The 16,157-nt window shown below is 46.7% G+C and overlaps 1 long non-coding RNA gene across 1 annotated transcript; it reads right to left on the reverse strand.

The window, feature by feature from the left end:
* Positions 1 to 891: 891 nt before the first annotated feature.
* LOC125638327 (uncharacterized) lies at positions 892 to 14,786 on the reverse strand. Its single transcript, XR_007357201.2, has 3 exons — positions 14,287 to 14,786; positions 2,511 to 2,601; positions 892 to 1,100 (listed from the first exon to the last, which is right to left on the reverse strand). It is a non-coding gene; the product is annotated as an uncharacterized LOC125638327 (long non-coding RNA).
* Between the last annotated feature and the right edge of the window lie 1,371 nt (positions 14,787 to 16,157).

Consider the following 16,157-nt stretch of genomic DNA (forward strand, 5'->3'; position numbering starts at 1 on the left):
GTCCCTTCCTCACTGCATTTCCAAGAGAGAGGAAACATCTCTTATTAGTTATTATTTGTATGACTGAGCACCAAGGAGCCCTAGTCATGGACCAAAAGATGGACCTTGTCCCCTTCTGATCTAAGTATAAGACAAGAGACAACAGACTGACGGGGATTGTAAGGAAATGAGACAACACTAGTCAGCGTGATCAGCAGTGGTCTCAGCACACCAGCAGTTAGCTGCGAAAAGTTTTTTATAACATCACAGCCAAGGAGAGTTTTGAGGTGGGATCTGAAGACGGATGAGGCAGCTTTGTTGAGAGAGAGAAGCTATGGTTGATTGCAACAAATGGCACATAGAAGAGTTTCGAATCATAGCCAGTCTTGGTCTGCACATGGGAGAGCTGAAGTATTTGCAGTGTGATGAGTTGCTACCATGCATCATATTCCACGTGCTACTAAAAAAAAGACAAAAAAGAAAAGCGAGGCTGAAATCTTTAAACTGCTTGTTTGAGAGAAGATTCAGTAGCTACCCCTGGGTTACTCTGCTGAGCTGCTGCAGGGACCTCTCTCCTCATTTGATCTTAGCTTCCAAGACTTCTGTTGCACCTCACTAGAAATATGGTTTCCCCTTGCCACTGACGGGTCCTAGGGAGTCTAGCATAAGGGATAAAGTGACTTTTGGAAGATAAACGACAGCAAATGAACATGCCGCAGGCAAACACAGAAGCATCATCAGCGGAGGCTGGCTCAGCCAACCACTTCACTGGGCGGAAAAGTCCCGCCACATCCGTACCTAGAGAGCGTGTTGTCACAATCCAGATACAGCTCCTGGCCTGATTCTGAGGCGTGGGCACTTTTCTAGGTTAGCAGGAGAACGGAGAATACTTTGTTTTATTGCTTCCCCCGCCCCTTCCCAAGGTTTTGTTTCTCACTCAATTTCATTCACCAGCTGCATTAGCCCTGAGCTGGGCCTGGTCATCTCCAGGGAGAGCCTTCGCCATGCTCCTGATTGAAGCTCACAGATCCCCTGATGCAGATGCACAGCCCTGATTGGTATAGGCCTGCCAGGGGCTTTGTGTGCTGCAGCAGGCCTGCCTGTGCACTGATACATAACTCCTAAAAGAGATAAGAAGGTAACAATATTATCTGAATCAGAAAACAGACTTGGGGTTTGTTTGCAATTTGGAGTAAGGCTCTTTATACTTTCCAGACCGTTTCCCCCATCTTTACTTCTAGCCATCTTTAATAACCGTGACACACAGGAATCGAGGATCAGTCCAACGGGCCATGTAAACTCTAGCTCTGCCAATGGTTAGAATTAGAGGTTTCTGAAGGAGGTGCAGGAAATCCCGCATTAGGCAAGTATGAAATAACCAGCCCCCAGAGAAAGTATCTTCCTAATCGCCGTTAGGTTGGCTTAGTGCCCTGAAGTTTGAGAGTTTATATCCCTTCCAAAATGTTAGATTTTGTTTTAATCCTTCCTAGTGTAACTCTGTGGCAATGAGTTCCACTGGCCAATGGTGCTTTGTATGAAGCAGTATTGTGTTTTCTCTGTGTTCATTTCCTGGCGTGTCCCCTTGTTTCTGCATGCTCAGGGAAGGTGGATAGAAGTGCACCACACTTGTCTCAGTGCTGTAGTGTTCTTTGGCCAGACAGTCATTTTGTACAATATCGTAATTTGGACTGTGTTCCAGTGTTAATCGGAAACTCAGCCTTGTCTTCCATGAGTCAGCATGTCAGTGTATTACCCCACTCAGATAACCATGAGCTATTGTTTTTAAATTTAAACCAGAAGGTTGGATAGACAATAAGCCCTGACCTTCAGAAGGACTGAGTAAAATATTTTACATGATCTAGAGGGAAAAGCCTTAAATTCAGTGACTTTGCAAAGCGGATTTGCTGAAAGGCTGATGCTGTAGTGAAAGCAGACAGCTGTGAGTGGTGAGTTCCAGGTTCAATTCCCTGCTCCACCAGAGATGTCTCATGCAATCACTTGTGTGCAACACAAGGAGACGAATAGTAGGAGAGGGACCTAGGTGCAGTGATGGATTAACACTCAGTCGAGCCTGAGTCCAGTTGAACCATAAGGCTTCACACTGCATGTACCGGGGTCCCTGGCACTCCTGGTACCTTGGCCTTCTATGCTACTTGCTGCTCCCAAGACACTTTGGCAGAAGATCCCCACTGCACGGATGTTGTGCACATCCATGGGACCTCACGTAGCCCAGCCATGGATCCTACTTTAATTCACCCCTGACAAGAAGCTCTCTCCTTACACCTGCTTGAGGGCTGGGTACCACATGGGTGGGAAGTGCAGGTGCATGACCAGTTAACGTGTGTTAAAGATGCTAAACCCTGCCGCTATTAGCTGCTAAATGATGTTTAAAACCATGTTAATTAACATGCATTAGCTAATATGGTTTAAAACAACCTACTATCCTTGTCTAGGCATGCCCTATTTAAAATCCAGACACCCCTGCACAACATGAAGATAGCCCATACAGCAGCTCCAATCTTCTCCCTGACCTGGGGTGCTCCAAGGGTTCCTCCTTGTAGGCCGCTCTGCTCACATACTAGATCTTCTTTCCTGAAAGCAACACTTCCTCCGCTCTCATACCTAGGCAGGGAAACAAGTCACCTGATTTAGTGAGACAGCAGAACTCACTTTCTCCTCTCCCAGCAGGGTGAGGCCCCAGCTAACAAGGTCCTCATACACTGCTGTCCTGTTACATTCCAGTTCCCTTTTACATTTCTGGCACAGCACCGTGGTGATATAACAGGTATTTTTGCCAATGACATTTTGCTGAGGACTTGGACTTACACAAAGGGTGAAATCCTGTTTCCATTGACATCAGTGGGAATTTTGCCATTGTCTTCAACAGGGCCAGGATTTCACCATAGCGTCTTTTGTGCAAGGATCACAACGTGCTATATAAGATTAACTAACGACTGCACAGAATGGGACTTTTGCCTGACCTCCCCTACGGACTAGTCCTCTGCTCCAGTGGGGCACCAAAAAGACATGTTGAGTGTTGTGGCATTTGTAATGGTACTGGAACAAGCTGGCCACAGTCAAGATGTTTTCTGCGGTACTCATAAAAATCAAATAAACCAACAATGTGTTGAATTAACTTTGCTGGCAGGGGACATTGAGAGTCTATTGGTAAAGTAACTGGAATGTGATGCTTTTGCTATGCAGGTCATTTCTAGGGGGAGTGTAGCATTGTACTCCTGTGTATGAACCAACAAAAGAATGTAAATGTATGAGAGTCTCACAGTCAAATCAAAATGTCTGTGTTTCTTGGTCACCGGCTAGGGATTAGTAAAGCACCATTAACCCTCCTGTAAAAACACACCAGCTCTGGCTTTCTTTCGTCCCAAACACAGGTTTATAAACACAACCTTATCACTCAGAGACTGTTTATCTTCATGTGCTATAAATGGATTCCAAAAAAGCACCAGTAGCTAATGAAATTAATCTGCTGTTTGGGGATACAATTTTCTCCGTCCAATCAAAAAAAAAAAAAAAGACGGAGATAAGAGTAACAGCAGAGTTTAGTTTATTTTCACTGCTTCCCCCATTAATTTAGAAGCCTTGTTAATAAATTTTAAAAAGCTGGGAGGGAAGGAGAACATATCTATGACTTTTCTTGTTGTTTAAACAAGCTTTCTAAAAGCAATTCAAAGGACAGGACTTTGTAGTTTGGGCTCTGGGAAGATTCTGAACACATTTTGTAATTTATGATCATTCACTTGGGGAAGAGGTTAATGGCAAAGGAACCCTAATTATAGACTCCCTAACTCAGCACAGCATACTTTGGGCTCCATTTTTAATTATTTTCTATTTATATTCAAGCTTCCAGGGGCTAATTGCCCAGCAGAAGGCCGCCAACTAACCTCGTCCACTAAAAGCTTCATTTATTCTTAATAACATGTTTATATATCTAGCATCATTTTTCATTAGCAGGTCAGGTTTGTCATGCATGGTTGGTAAGGAAATGATTAAGGAATCCCAGAAACAGTGGAAGATCCTATTAAGGAACAGCAAAATTTGTATGGTAACAAAACACTTTCCCCACTATTTGAAAATCAGTTCTTAGATATAGTCAGTGTACAGCAGTAGACCAGCAAAACTTGGCGACCACACGTCAGGTTGCTACGTCCCAATTAGTCATGTAAGCCTTGACCAAAACATAAATTATCACCAGAACTGTTGTTTTTATCAATGGGAAAGGGCCTTGGGTACAGAAGAATTGAACCAATACGTCTCACACAGGTAGGAAAATATTATTGCAGACTGTAAACTTGTCAGTACTTAGATGGGTAACTCATATCAAGTTGCTATATCGCAGTGTCCAGGCCAAACGCAGTGTCCAGGCCAAATAAAGCTTTTGGGGGGGGCGGAAGGAGTGCTAGAGGGACTTCCTAAAAGAAACCTCACTGCATGAATGGAAAACAAAGGGAACTGGGGCTGAGTTAGGAAGATGAGTTAGCTTACTTTTATTATTTATTCAGATCACAACAGGCCCTAATCATGGACCCAGGACCCTGTTGTGTTAGGCACTGTACAACCACACAACAAAAAGGCAGTCCCTGCCCCAAAGAACTTACAGGCCAAGTACAAGACAACAAGGTCATACAGACAGACAAGGGAGTCCCAGGAAACAAGGTATTAGCCAGCATGATAGCCAGGGATCTCAGTGTACCAGTTGCCCAACCGTTGCGTTCATAACCAGACTAACCAGCTTTCAGACATGAATCCAGTTCATTATCTAAGCCCAACCATCAACACTTATCAATGCAAAAACATCTATAGATCATGGAACTACAGCGCTGATTCCATAGTTAAAATGGGAGAACAATCACCCCCGAATCCAGCTGCTCACTGACAAGGAAAGGTCATGTCACCAGCGATGTTCCAGAGAGAGCTGGTCGCCTGATACAGGATCATTCTTTTGGCAAAACTGGAAGTGAGGCTGAGCCATTTCTGAGCTATGTGACTTCTCACAGCTGCGGGGATTTCACTTTCTGAAATGTCGTGGGAGTGCAGCTGGCGGAAATGTTTTGAGGAGTAATGAGAAATTTGGTTGAATTTTTATGAAGAAAAAAAAAATGAAAGGAACATTTTGGACAAAATGTCCCCTTCTTTTTTATGCAATTGTAGAGATGCTTGAAATAGCCAAATTCAGACATTTTGATCATTTCAATGAAAAAACAGGTTTCAGAGTAGCAGCCGTGTTAGTCTGTATCCGCAAAAAGAACAGGAGTACTTGCGGCACCTTAGAGACTAACACATTTATTAGTTTTTTTTTTAAATGGCAATTTCTTCCTTGGCTTTTGGACCACCTCAGCTTCTAAGATTTTGGTTTTTGGTTTTCAGGGAGGGGATGTGCAGGGCCATCCCTAGGGAGGTGTGGGGCCCAGGACATAGACACTGAGCTTCTAATCTACTGTGGGGTGTTCCCCCTGGCTCCACCTACACCCCACCCCCACTCCACCCCTTCCCCCAAGGCCCCACCCCCTCCCTGATTCCCACCTCACCCCCGCCTCTTCCCCACCCAGTTCCACCCTCTTCACGAGTGCGCTGCACCCTCGCTCCTCTCCCCTCCCCCCAGCGCCTCCTGGTGCTGCGAAACATCTGATCCACGGCAGGTGGTAGGCACTGAGAGGGAGGCAGAGGTATGGATCAGTGGGGCCTGCTGGTGGGCAGGAGGTGCTGTGCGGAGGGGGAGGTTCTGGTAGGGGGGCTGCCAGTAGCTGCTGGTGGATGCTCCAGTTCCGGAGCATGGGGACCCCCAAAGTGTGGTGCCCAGGGCAATCGCCCTGATTCGCCATACCCAAGGGACGGCTCAGGGGGTGTGACACTTCCTGCAGTACCCAGGTTGTGAGGCACCTCGCTACCACCTGCCCTTCGGCTGAAGAAACCTTGTCTGTGCTTGCCATGAGTCAGTTCCCTGACTCCATTGGCCAAAGTCAACACATGCACTCTTCTAGGCCTACGCAGGCCCTGCTGTCTCTTTACATAGAATCATAGAATCATAGAATATAAGGGTTGGAAGGGACCCCAGAAGGTCATCTAGTCCAACCCCCTGCTCAAAGCAGGACCAATCCCCAACTAAATCATCCCAGCCAGGGCTTTGTCAAGCCTGACTTTAAAAAGCTCTAAGGAAGGAGATTCTACCACCTCCCTAGGTAACGCATTCCAATGTTTCACCACCCTCTTAGTGAAAAAGTTTTTCCTAATATCCAATCTAAACCTCCCCCACTGCAGCTTGAGACCATTACTCCTCGTTCTGTCATCTGCTACCATTGAGAACAGTCTAGAGCCATCCTCTTTGGAACCCCCTTTCAGGTAGTTGAAAGCAGCTATCAAATCCCCCCTCATTCATACAAGTTAGTAACAGGCACTCTCCAACCCCGGAGACCTCCGAGCATCTGCCTGAAGTGTCCAGTCCCTGATCCACTGGTCACTCACAGATTCGCTGCTTTCAAACAAGCAGTACAGCTCACATCACCGTTCCACTTAACACACAGCACTTAGATATGTTTATGATTAAGGCTAAGATTTAGTCATGGGTATTTTTAGTAAAAGTCATGGCCAGGTCACAGGCAAAAAAGCAAAAATTCACAGCCAGTGACCTGTCCATGACTTTTACTATAAATATCCCTGACTAAATCTTAACTGTTCCTGGGGCCCTAGGGTGCTGCTTCTCTGGAGGGCTCTGGGGGCTGATGGCTGGCCCCTGCTCCAGCAGTGGGGATTGACTGACCCTGGCCACCTGCTGCTCCAAGGCCCCTGGGGCCACCCCCAAGACTGCTTCTCCAGGGCGGCCCCCAAAACCGCTGCTGCTCCGGTGGCCCCCAGGGCCAGCCACACTGGCCACTGCTCAGTTGGCTCTGGGGCCGGCTGCTCGGGCAGCCCTGAGGTCAGCTGCACAGGCCGCTGCAGCTGCAGAAGTCTCAGAGGTCCCAGAAAGTCACGGGATCTGTGATTTCTGTGACAGACTCATAGCATAATTTATGCTGAAATCAAATAAAGGTTATTTAATGAAGTGTTGAGATTCATGTGATAGCAAGTAGAAGTATTGGAACTAAATGCGTACATGTAAAATAAAATCATAACACGCCTTCTATAGCCAAGTCTAACTTAACTAGATACTTTCCTGTCTTATGGAGCAATGCTCATCCGACATCTTCCCAGTAACTCACAGCCAGGCTTGGCGTGATCTTCTGATCACGAGACATGTCGTGCTGTCAGCATGCCTCCTGGGTGAAAGATACAGGGTATCTGTTTGCACCCCCAGATAAATCAGAACAATCCATTGTCCTTATTTATAAGCAGGCTGTCTCCCCCACTGGTTGTTTTTTCCTGAATATTTCTTTCTTGTATATTTCACAATCTCTTAATCAGCGTCTGGCTCAGTATGAAAATAGGCCTCCATTGTGAGGCACACAACACACAATGACCAGACAGGGAGATAAGCCTCTGTTACCTACTGCCTGAAAGGAACCTCTCCAAGACATGTCACTTCCTGGGGACCTGCCTTAAGAACATGTTTTCAGTACCGACACAACTCCTTACATGTCATCCATACACAAATGTTTGCAATGATTATGACAACCTGTGGGCTACTGGCTCTCAGTAGAGACCTTACATACCATCCTTTAGTCAATTATGCATATATCGGACACAGACGATCCCTGTAAAATCCTGTGCATCCCCTCTGTTCTCTGCCAGATGGCACCAAGCAATCCCTGGGTCACAGGGGAGGTGATGGTGGTGTTTTGGGGGCCTTTGCATCTTTCTAAAACAGCTTATGTTGCATTCTCTAGGCTTCCAGGGGAATTTAGGCCTGATTTTAGAATAATAATAATAATAACAATGGCCATATTGGGTCAGACAAATGGTCCATCTTGCCCAGCATCCTGTCTTCCGGCAGTGGCCAGTATCAGATGCTTCAGGCGGAATGAATAGAACAGGGCAATTTATCAAGTGATCCATCCCCTGCTGTCCAGTATCTGTCTTTGGCAGTCAGAGCAAGGGGTTGTGACCCTGACCATGTATTCCTACCCTTTGTTTCCTATCTTTTAACTGTTTTCTGATCCATGAGAAGACCTTCCCCCTTATTCCAAGACTGCTTACTTTGCTTAAGTGCCTTCGGTTTTGAAGGCTTGTCAAAGGCTTTTGAAAGTCCAAATACACTTTATCAATTGGATCACCTTTATCCACATGCTTGTCAATCCCCTCAAAGAATTCTAACAGATTGGCGAGGCATGGATTTCCCTTTACAAAAGTCATGTTGCCTCTTCCCCAACATATCGTGTTCATCTATGTGTCTGATAATTCTGTTTTTTAGTCTAGTTTCAACCAATTTGCCTGGTACTGAAGTTTTTGCCAGCTGCTAAGCATCTCCTGCCATGGGAGGGTGAAATGAAGTCAATGGGCAAGAGGAGCTTAACACATTATAGAATCTGGCCACTGCTGCATAGGGGTATGTTGACACCTGCTGAAAGGATAATACAAAAATTATTCATTACAAAAGAGGCTAATTTCTGGGGGCTGATTCTCCTGTCTTCTCCGTATGAGCCTGTAGCGTTACAGACAAGGGGACCGACTGTCAGCCAGCCGGGATGAGGGCGGTCTAGCCTAGTGGCAGGACCAGGCAGGAGGCCTGGTGGCTGGAGCAGGCAGCATGCCTAGTGGCCAGTGTCAGTCACCAGAGCCAGGGGTCAGAAATGGAGGTCAGGAACTGGGTACCAGAGCCAGGGGAGTCAAGCCAGAGTCCGTAATCAGGAACCAGAGCCAGGGGTCAGAACCAGAGGACAGGAAATGGAGCAAGCAGGGTATTAGGCAAAGAAGGATTCAAGGCAGTGATGGGAGCGAGGCGAGACTCGGTGCAAGGCAGGAGCAGCAGGAACAAGCTAAGACAGGAGCAGGCACAGCGGTGGGCCTGAGCGTTGAGAAGCCAGTGAGCTGCTGCTGTTCCTGGCCTCAGAGCCAGTCTGTTGGCTTTGGCAGCCAATCAAGTTGTGTGGCTAATCAGGCAGCTGCTGCAGGCCAGCCGTGAGGCTGCCTGGAGACTAGCTCTGCTGCAGGCCCTGGTTCCTGACACCGACTGCCATTCGCAATTCCAGCAGAGTATCTGCTGAATACGGAATCAGACGGTATCAATGTTCAGTGACTTATGAGCAGGCCCGCACTTGTCACCTAACCCTGGAGAGCTCAGAATTCTATTGTCGACCCCCTAAAAATATAGTTCCCCACTTGGTATGTGACGTCTCTATGGCCAGGCCCTTGGTTCAAATCCAGCTCTGTTGAGTAAGAACCGAAATTTACCACCATCTGATGGCTCTTAATGGTAAACACAGTCCAGTGGAAAGGATTATTACAGATCATCTTATCACTTCCTATTGGCATTGAGGTATTGCCCAAAGGCTCCAGTCAGGGATCAGGACTCCATTGTGCTGGTCCTAGACCAATGTAACCCACGGATGAGTGTGTGAGTTACAGGTTTCTCTCTGTGCCCGATCTGGTCTGAGTCTGCTACAAGCTGTAGCAGCCCATGGTTCAGTGCTGGAGGTGCCTGGGTTAGCCCCTACTGTGTTGGCTAAGATGGCAGCAATCACACAGACACACAGGAAAATTCCCCTCCCAGCCAGGAAGGCACAGTTGGCACTTGGTTGGCTGCCTCAGCAAAGGGGCTGCTGACGGAACAGGTATAGGGACTGAGCTTCCTCCTCACCCATGGAAGTGTGGTCTCTCCAGAGAAGGGCTGAGGCACCCTGGAAGGCCAACCCGCACTGCCATTGTCCAGGCTGTGCTTCTCTTATAGATAGCTACAGGACTGCAGGGTGGGCGCCCGAAGGAGTGGAGTGGCCAACTCCAGTTGGCTTCAGTGGGATTGAGGTGGCTAAGACCCTTAGGTTTCTTTGAAAATCCCAGTGTTCATCTATGATCCCAAAGGAGGCAAACACTGAAGAGAGGACACTGAAGAGAGGACATTGCAGTTGGAATCAAGGGTAACTTAATATCCTCCGCTCCCTCCTTTCAATAACTCAGCATGCACCTCCTCCCAGTTTCAAACTGCCTGTGGTTTGTGTCACTCCAGACATGCCTTCTCCACACAGACCCTCAATACTCTAACCTTCAGGGTCCGTTTGGACTTGCATTTTTCCCTTCATTCTCAGTGGGGGCTTCAAGACGTATGTCGATCCTCTCTGCCTCGAGTAGCCCCAGATCAGGAGCCATTGCACTGACTTGAAATATGGAGGTCAGGGGATTTGCTGCCGCTATGGAATTTCACGCAATTGGATTTCAGTGGGAGGCAGGCATCTGATCTGGGCCAATCCATTAAATATCTTCCCCCCTCCCCCCCTCCATTTTTTTCCCTCTCTGTACTTCTTCCAGTCGCTTGCATTTTATATCCCCAAATGGGGACACTCAAAAGATGAATATAAATGTGTATATGTAAACAATATAAACACGTTGTCTCCTTCTAGTGGCTTGACCACATAAAGAGATTTATGAGTCTGCTAATGGGCCCAGTCCTTTACTGCAAGGAACAGAGGCTTATGCTTTTAGATCCGGATATTCTGGGTCCAGTCGCCATGGATAGTCCATCCAGGGACATCATCACAACAGTCTGTGGGGTTGTTACCCTTTTTGACCTGAGCGGTTAGCTAATTTGAGTGGCATTGCTGGTTGGGTCGGTTAGGTGGAGAAACCAATGATGGAGTCAGATATTTCTTTGATGCAATACTGAGTATTTACAAAGAATGTACAAAGTCCTGCTTCCCTGAACACAGTAGCAATCCAATAGGAGATGGGTTCTTTGCTCACGATTCCAAGTCTCTTTCAGCCAGCACTTTAACCAAGCAGCTGTCTCTAGACTTTTTCGCAGGGCCGTGCTACCAGGGTAGCTGTGTCTGGGGCTTCTGTGCTCCTTCTCTGTCTCCTTCTGTCTCTTTCGGTTGCTTCTCTCCCACACATACAACTCTGCCGAACAATGCCCCAGCCCCTGTGGTTGCTATGTCAGTCTCCAAGGGAACCCCTGAGCCACAGCTTCTACTCAAGTCTTGCCGTGTGCCTGTGTTTTGGGTGGGTGATCCTATTTGGTTCCATAAAGGAGCTTGCTTGTTTTTGTCATTTATCCTGAATGAAGGGTCGGGAGGAGGGGTATGACACCTACCAGCTTTCATGCGGTTTTACCTAACCCCCAACATAATATTTGTCTTCTCATTATCCCCTCTTCTAGATATATTAATCGGAGAATTAACTAGAGTCTTGAATTGCCAAATAAAATGTTTTTGCCAGTCCCACAACTCCTTAAGGAAAGTTTTCCTCTGTGAAGGAAAGAAGAGATTTGTATCTATAAAGGATCATGAAAACAAAGCACATATTAGCTCATTAGGCTATGCTCTTGGATAAATGAAGCTTGTAAGTCCTTATGGCCATATAGAGACCCATTGCATTCAACGTGATTCTGCACAAACATAAGGAGCTACCCATGCAGGACCCTTAGTAGGATCTGTGTCTAGGAAGGGGACAAGTTTCTACAAATGCATACCAAAATCATCCTGATTTCTGCTGTCGTTTTCTTTTAAATAAGCATTTTAAATTCATTACTTAGTGCCCATGAAAGGCATATTAGTTGGGCTTTACTGGAAATCAAAATCCTGGATTTGGCCACTGAGCCAGTCAAATACCAGGAGAGAAGTGGTATAATACCACACCAGTGTATGGGCTCTGGCCTGGTGTGGGCAGCTGTAGAATTAAGAATGAAGGTAGTTCGGTGCCCATTCAACTTTAGAACTAGGGCCAGTCCAAAATTCTGTTTTTTGATGGAAACTTGGCTCTGTGACTCAATGAATTTTTTCATCAAAAGTGTTTGCTTGCCACAGAAAATTTAGATTCCCCCCCAAACAAAACAAACAAACAAAAAACCTCTGAAAACAAAACAAAAACAACCCCACCTAACATTTTTTAGTTTTGTTGGCTGAAAACCTAACCACTTTGGAGCAACCCCAAAATATTTCATTGCGGAAAGACCACTGCAGTGCCTCTCGGGAGCTGAAGTTTAGTTGCCTCATGACCTCATTGCCAGGGGCTCTTGTGAAGGCCAAAAGTATAACTGGGTTAAAAAAAGGAGTAGATAAGTTCATGGAGGATAGATCCATCAGTGGTTATTAGCCAAGACAGTCAGGGACACAAGCCCATGCTCTGGGTGTCCTTAAACCTTTGTCTGCTAGAAGCTGGGACTGGACACCAGGGGACGGATCACTCAATAATTGACCGGTTCTGTTCATTCTCTAATGTCTTTATAGCCTCCTTCTTCTCCATGGGCCAGGCTCCCCACCCTTACTACAGCTCCCGTGATGCACCATGGCCATGGGATTCCCAGGATGTACCACCTCTTCTCACCAAGAGGGAAGACTGGTGTATCATGGGAAGATGTAGTCCAATCAGGGTTCCGCAAGCCACTGAATTCACCTATACCATTGAATACACGTGGCATGAGGCCACCTGGTCACTAGCAGCCTGGGCTAATTTATAACCAAGGTAAATGTTTTGCATCCCGTTTATCAATTCCTTCATCCTACCAAATAGCCTAGGGCAAATGGTCTCCAATCTTTTTATGCTCAAGATCACTTTTTGAATTTAAGGGCAACCCAGGATCTACCCTGCCCCTTCCTGGGAGCCCCGCCCCTTCCCCAAAGCCCTGCTCCACTCACTCCACCCCCCCCCGTCACTCACTCCCCCCACTCTCTCTCACTTTCACCGGGCTGGGGTAGGGGGTTGGGGTTCGGGAGGGGGTGCAGGCTCTGGGCTGGGGCCGAGGGGTTCACAGTATGGGAGGGGGCTCTGGGCTGAGCGTGGGGCAGGGGTTGGGGTGCAGGAGGTGGTGAGGGGTGCAAGCTCTGGGAGGGAGTTTGGGTGCAGGAGGGGGCTCCGGGCTGGGGCAGAGTGTTGGGGTGCAAGAGGGGGTACAGGGTGCTGACTCTGGGAGGGGGGTCAGGGCTGGGGCAAGGGGTGCAAGTAGGGGTATGGGGTACTGGCTTCAGGAGGGGGCACAGAGCTGGTTTGGGGTGCTGGCTCTGGGTGGGGGCTCAGGGCTGGGGGTTGGGGTGCGGCGTCCTGCTGGGCAGCATTTACCTCCAGCAGCTCCCGGTTGGCGGCTCAGCATGGCTGCCACTAAGACAGGCTCCCTGCCTACCTCGGCCCCACGGCGCTCCTGGGAGGGGCCAGTGCACCCCTGCAGCCTGGGGGGGGGGGGCGGCATGTGGCTCTGCACGCTGCCCCTCTCTGCAAGCACCGCCCCGCCCTGCAGCTCCCATTGGTCACAGCTCCCCATTCCCGGCCAATGGGAGCTGCGGGGGTGATGCTTACAGGCAGAAGCAGTGTGCGGAGGGAGACCCCTGCCCCTGGGGCCACGGGGCCATGCTGGCCACTTCCGGGAGTGGTGTGGGGCTGGGGCAGGCAGGGAGCCTGTTTTAGCAGCAGCCCCACTGCGCAGCCAGAGATCACGATCGATTGGGAGATCCTCCACGATTGCCTGGTTGGTGACCACTGGCCTAGGGAATACATTTCTAATTGTACAGTAAAGTCGGTACAAATTGCTTTAATTTTTTTTAGTGTAGGACTTGGATTTTCAAAGGTGCCTAAGGGAATGAGGCACTCAATCCCACTGAAAGTTAACCCAGCACTCTGTCGTGTCATGCTAATTTCTACATTAAATAGAATTTCACCTTGCTCTTTTCTGGGCCAGCATTCACCCTTGACTTAGAAGAAGAAGAATGCTGGCTGGAGGAGGAAGAAAGGTCTTGAGATGCAGTCACTGGCCTAGGACCCTGCTAATCTTGGGTCGTTTCTCAGCTCTCCCACAAGCTCCCTCTGCCCCCTTGGAGAAGTCACTTAGGGCACAATTTCCAAAAGCATTTAAATCCCACATACTTTCAATAGGAGTTAGGTCCTTTAGAAAATGGTACCCTTTACTCTCTCTGTGCCTCAGTCCCCCAACTGTAAAATGAAGATAATAATTCTTCCTTTCTCTTACTCTTGGTCTATTCATGTTGTAAACTCTTTGGGGCAGGGACTGTTTCATGCTCTGTGTTTGTACAGCACCTAGCACAATGGGGCCCTGATCTTAGCTGGGACCTCTAGGCATTACTGGAATAAAGATACATCACAAAGCAACCAAAGAATCTGAGGCCTGGTCTACACTCTGGGGGGGATCGATCTAAGTTATGCAACTTCAGCTACATGAATAACGTAGCTGAAGTCAACGTACTTAGATCTACTCACCACGATGTCTTCACTATGGTGAGTCGAGTGCTGCTGCTCCCCCGTTGACTCTGCCGGTGCCGCCAGTTGATTTATCACATCTAGACTAGACGCGATAAATTGACCCCTGCTGGATCGATCGCTGCCCGCCGATTCGGCAGGTAGCATGGACATATCCAAAGATGCATGATCTTATCGACTGCAAATTGTTATGTAGCTTGAGACAACAGAGGTATGTACAACTGGTAAATCTTCAGCAAAAATCCCCACTCCAACAAGTTATAACTTTGTCTTTATAACCACAGTTTGTCTTTTGAAAGCAGAATCAAAAATGAATTTGGCTGCCTGGGATCACTTGGTTTGTAATGATTTCATTTCCCCCTTCTCCACTTCCTTTATAGTTTCTATTATGTAAAATCCTAAGAACTAATTAGAAGTGGGTGGATCAAAGATTATACATTTTAATTTTCCTTCCAGCCTCACCCACTTAAAGTAAAGAATCCCGCATAGCCCATTAAACTGTAGGTACTTGCTGACAGAAAGGAAACCAGCTGGTGAACAACTTCTGTTAATTATGTTGGAACATACTAAGAAGAATAAAGTATGGGCCTTAATGACCTTTCCCTTGGTGGCAGAATCCAGTGCAGAGTAGACAGTTGTGGCCATGAGCCAAAAGCTAATGGTTAGTATTGGCACAAAATGCTTAAGCAAACTAGTACTTATTAATTTCCCTTAGCAGCGAAAGTATTCCAGGCATTCTAAGTATAAAGCGTCCTAGCACCTGCATGTAACCAAGCTCCAAAATATTCACTTAGTGCATTATTTAGAGTCCCTTAGAAAATGTGCACTTTGCATGTTTACTTCCTTGTGGTATTCTTTTCATTTTGTCCCATCTGATTTGGTCCCAGCTGCCCTTTTGTTTGGTTTTGTTGTTTTAACAATCGCAATATTTAGATAGAGCCTTTTGGCAAATGAAAATGGCAATTATTTCATATCCTTGAGACACAGAGAGATACGCAGAAACGTATGTCCATTGTGGGTCACATGAATTGAGTGCACATACTGTACGTTCATTCTTACATATCTTGTCTGTTTTAGCTTATCGGTTAAACCAATATTGGGCTTTTTTCAGGCAGATGGCTTTGGAGCCAGATCCAAAACCAATTGAAGTTGATGGAAGTCTTTTCACTTACTTAAACATGTTTGACTCTGGATCAGAGCCACAAAGTATCTGGAAATCTTGATTATGAATTACCCATCTGCCTTATTACTTATCCACTGTGAATCTTTATTTTATTTATTAGCATATTTTGCAAGGCATTTGGACTTGTATTTCCAGGGAATAAATTGGGGGAGGGGAGGAAGCAAAGGGGAGAAACACCTCATAAACAGTGTATTTCCACTACAGCTATGTCCCTCGATGTTAAAAGAAAAAAAAATCAAACCTTTGAACTGCGTTTTAAATTAGATGAGAAATGTACATGGATGCTGTTTGAATCCATTTAGTGTCCAGGCTTGTTTACATTCTAAAGTGGAGAGTTTCTGCACAGAACGATTGTTCATTTCAGGTAATATTTCTTCACATCACCACTGCAGACTTCAGCTGGGAAAGCATTTTCTAGGTATCTTTTTGCTCACTTATTGCTCTGATAGTAATAGGTATAGTCAAGGCAAAACATCAGTAGTAAATTAAAAGCTGTTTATGTCTAAATCCTCCCATCTGTGTCTTTTGGATAAAAGTCAACCATCTTTGAAACCACATGCATCAAGCAATTGGCTAAATGTCCTTGTAGACAGGCTGTCTCCTATTTGCATTTGAAGTGCTGTTCTTTCTGTTTAAACTATAAATGCAATTCACTTGTATTATTTACTTAACCTGTTTATAGATAGGG

This window comes from Caretta caretta, chromosome 6 (assembly GCF_965140235.1).
Source record: "Caretta caretta isolate rCarCar2 chromosome 6, rCarCar1.hap1, whole genome shotgun sequence".
Lineage (NCBI taxonomy): Eukaryota > Metazoa > Chordata > Testudines > Cheloniidae > Caretta > Caretta caretta.